Raw genomic sequence first — 4886 nt, forward strand, 5'->3', positions numbered from 1 at the left:
TTAATTATAACCAGCCATGCAAGCCTATAAGGCATTTGAAAGGTAGTTCCAGGTTCAAATACATTTTCCTCCTTTGTTTCCAATGCAAAGTACAGCAGTGCAAATCCTGAATTGTACATGGTACAGCTGTGAAGCCTTTTCCTTTGGATGAAAGCTGGTGAGGAGAACCAGCTCAGCAACACTACAAGCCTAGAAATGGGGATTCATATGGAGTAAAAGAATTGCTGCTTCAAGTACATTTTTCAGGTATTGACCACCTCCAGTCTGAATTTATCAGCTCACAAAAATACAAGTTACAGATGCCTCCTTGGCCAGAATGAACAATTTGTGCCATAGTAGCCCCTTTGACTGTGGTATTTCTTTTTGTTAACGTGAGCCCACATTTAAATTATAAAGTTATTTCACAATTCAAAGCTTAGTGCCTAGAGCTACTTTCTGTGCTGTAGAAAGCTACACTGTGATTTTCATGAAGAATAATACTTGTATTGTTTACAGAGCAGGGCTGCAGACAGCTCTGCTCACTACCACCTGCAGGCACTGAAAATTAGAACAAGTACATGCTTAATCATTTACCAGGAAAATGGAACAGTTACAACAGTTATAATAACAGAAGAGAAAAAAAAAAGGGCAAAAAAAAAAAAAAAGGCAATATACTAGAAGAGTGTCAAACATCAGTACTTTTTGACCTAGCTCTCAATGAGTAGTTTCTCAAGCAATGCCCTTCATTACATTTTTGTTTGCTGGCCACTCAGAGGCAGCTGAGGCAATTTAGTGAGAGCCAACCTGACAGCCAGTAGAAGTTCCCCTTCTAGAAAATAAGAACAACTGCATTTTGATGGGAGCAGTGTGCTGAATGTAGCATCATTTGTGTATGGCAGTCCAGGAAAGAAAGTGGTGATTCTTTGGCTTGGGTTCAGTACAAGGAGTTGATTTGGTGAAGCAGTGACACACCTGAGAGGCCACCAGGTGTGTGCCATTGTCACTGGCTGCCTCCCACACAAAACCCTCCAGATGGGCTCCTTTCCTATCCCTTCCTTATTGGAAACCCTTACAGCAAAGGAACATTTCAATCATAACAGAAGCTTCTTCTCCATACACTTAAACAATAACTTTCAAGGTCAGAGCCTCATTAAAGTTTTCTTCTGGTGGGTTTTTGGTGGAAGTAGGTGAATCTCAGGGCAGCACCAAAAGGAACCAGAGGAGGTCTGATTAAATGAGTTAGAATAAATGCATAAATATTTCTAATTGTTTCGCTTGTTTGCATCTTTACTAGTTGAGTTGCTAATGGAAAGCAAAATAAATATAATGTGAATTGGATTTTATAGAGAGCACAAATTTATTCAGTTTATATGCGCCATATCCTGAAATAAATTGCATCCAATGTATTTGCTGCCTCTTAAAAATACAAATAAACAGCCACAATTATCTTATTAACTATGTTACAAGAATTTAGGGATTCATGTCTTTCACTTTAACTCTTATATGTAAAGGCAATATTTCTCTTAGCAGATTCTTGCCCCATAACTGTCTCCTAGGACAAAAGAAGCACCTGTCATACCTCATGTCCAAGAACTTGATGTCAAAAATGCAAGACACTATGGGAGGACACTATTTTATCTTTGCAAACTTCTCATGTGCTCCAGGGTGTGGACTGCTGTGGTTGCCAAGCAGCAATCAATATTCACCAATATCCATTTCCCTGAGCTTGCCAGACCCAGACAAACATCAAATCCATGCTTTCAAAGCATGTTAGATGAATTTTACCCAGTACAAGCAAGAGCTTCTGGTATTGCATACTGCCAAAAATGTCTCTCCAAAGGAAACCAATTTGGGACTGCTACAGGCAGAGGAGAAGGGAGGGACCTGGCCCTGTGAATTTTTGTCACCCAACCACAGCCCAGCTAGCTTGGGTCTCTATCCGAGACAGAAGCTTTGTTATCATTCTTTCAGATTCTATTCTTAGCTTAGCCAGCCTTCTGAGAACCTTTTCTTCTATTCTTTTAGTATAGTTTTAATGTAATATAAAGCATAAAATAATAAATCAGACTGTCTGAAACATGGAGTCTTTGCCCAACCTGAGACCCCTGCGAACACCACCACAGTTCTCCAGCTCCATCCTGGCTCATCTGAGTAATTTGTGACCAGAGGAATTTGAATCCTCCCCAGAGGAGCAGGCAGTGGGTGTCTCAGCCTGTCCCTTTGCCACCTGCACAGTGCTAAGCCCCTTCCTCACCCTGTTCTCTTTGGGTTCTTATGCCTGGATGGGAGCAGGGCTCCCACCATCACACCCACTGTGCCATGGGAGTGTAACAGCAGACACCAAACCCCTGTAGCACACACAGACCATCATCATCTTTGTGCTGGCCTTCAAAAGTGCTGTGCTCTCATGGTTCCCTAGCCCAAAGAATAGAAAAGAAAGGAAAAAACCTGTAAGAGCCTAAATGAGAGATGTGGGACTCCAGGGGCTCTCCAAAATGCAGTTTATTCCATCCACGAGGCTACAGCAGCCCAGGGAGGTGACAGAGCCTGTGCCTGCAGCTGTCAGCTCCAGCTGCAGGCAGGCCTGGAGACCCTTTGGTTTTGGTTACATTGCATTATATACTTTGCTGAGCATCTTAATACAGTAGAACCAATCTACACCTTAACTTTTATCTATAGCCTATAATAACTACTATTATTACCATATTCATGTTACCATTCTCCAATCAAAAGTCTGTACATTACAGTTTAAGCTAGAAGTTGTTTTTCAGTTTTCTTGCAGTGGAAAATTCTGAGGCCTTTATTCTACTTGCAACATTTGCTGACTTGTTTGCCTGTGCTGTCTTCCTGCTTGGTAAAAACATCATCTTGTTTGAGGTGGGTTTATCCTTTGCTCTAAGCAACAAAAACCCCTTCTAACTAACGCACTTTTTGCTTCTTGTTTATCCAGTAAGACTGGCTCAGAAATTCTTTTTTGTAATATCAAAACTTGCTTCCATCTCTATTCCTTCACCAGAGTCTACATTCAAAAAACTTTCTGCCAAGCATACACATCTGTGAGACTTTCTTTTCAAACTTTCATCCTTCCCAATAAAAACCTAGTAGGAATTATGTGTATCATGACAAGCACAAGCATGCAGGGAGACACAATGAGCACTTTTCCTCCCGTTAAATAAAAGCCTCTGCACTTTGTCTCAAGTGGGAGCCCAAATACTGGGCTAGCCCAAAATCTTGTGTATTGTGTGGGAAATATTTTTTCTTCAGCATTCTCTGAGCTACTCCCATTTTGGCATTGAGAAGCAGCAGCAGTTTGTGATAAAATATCCCCCAAGTAATTAGTAATTCAGGGAGCAAATGCTGCAATTGTTATGGAGAGGGGAGAAAAAAGTGCTCACAAGAGACTTGATTCTCTTTTTCCTTGGTCACATGGTTTGCTGGGAAAAAAAAAAGGTTTTATTCACCTGGTTTCACCCTGTAGTAATGCCAAAATCTCTGCATTACTGATCAGCAGGACAAACAAAAGGCTTTTGAGACCTACATGAGTCTGTGGTAATAAATGGGTCAGTCTGGGTTCAGAGTCAGGATCTGTGCCCAGCCACTACAGCTTCAGCATGATTGGGGAACAAAATAAAAAAAAGGAAATATATATAATACATCCAAATAAAGGCTGCTAAGAGCCCTCCTTATTTCCTGTGAGAAGGTAAGAGCCTAGAGGGGCAGAAATAAATTAGGTAAAAATTAATGGCTTTTTAAATTCTAACTAGTAAGCATATCACCCAGGGCTAGGCAAAATGCTCAAAAGAAAAAACCCCAAACTAAAGTGAAGCCCTATGATTTTTGTTTTTCAGTAGCTGGGAATACTAATGCAAGAGCTCAAGGCAAATACATTAATCCCCCCCTAGCTATGCAGAAACAAATTGTTATGTTCAGCACTGCTTTCTTCAATGCCATTTTAACAAGGTTTTTTTTTTTCCCACTAGATTCCCCTCGACAATAAAATTTAATTTCATTTAAATAAAAAAATAATGCCCCAAACAAACCCCAAGAAAGATGGACATTAATTAGAAAGCATTTAGTTCCTGGCTTTGAGCTAGATTACTTCTTTTTTACAGTTTGAAATACAGATTTTTTTTTTTATTTGTGGTCTCACCAGTGAGATGTTTGGAGTTCAGTGGCCGTGAAACAGGAGGACCCAAGCATGACATCAGTGCAAGCTTTTCCCTGCAGCAGTGCAGGTGCACAGGCACAGCAGGCAATGGTCTACCAGCAGTAAAACCCAAGTTTGGCAACTAAGCAAACATGTGCTCTATTGCCATGAGTGCAGAAAAAACTATTTAACTGTCCCTCTGATAAACCTGATCTCAGTGAGAGATCATAGAAGACTGTCCTTGAGAAATGAGGCAGCAGGGTTAAGGAGTGAAGGTGTTTGAGTCCCTTTCTGTTTAGAGCCACCTGCAAGGCTGACACCGCCCTTCCCAGCATTGATGGAGGGTGCTAGCATTTCCAGTATAGATAATATACTATGGATATATTATGGATAATATATTATGGATATATTTCTAGTATGGATAATTTAATATATGGATTATATATATATATATATATATATAAATGTATATATATAAAATACATTAATTTAAAATGCAAAGGCAAGTTATCTTAACACAATTTGTCCTGAGCATTTCTCAGTTACTAGAATCAAGCAGAACCATAATCATAATATTTCCAGTATGGATAATATATTATGGATATATTTCCAATATGGATAATTTAATAGATGAATAATATATTATATATATATATATATATATATATATATATATATATATATATATATAAATACATATATATATGTATGTATGTATATATATATGTATGTGTGTATATATATATGTATGTATGTATGT

The sequence above is a fragment of the Melospiza melodia genome, chromosome 3 (genome assembly GCF_035770615.1).
Source record: "Melospiza melodia melodia isolate bMelMel2 chromosome 3, bMelMel2.pri, whole genome shotgun sequence".
Lineage (NCBI taxonomy): Eukaryota > Metazoa > Chordata > Aves > Passeriformes > Passerellidae > Melospiza > Melospiza melodia.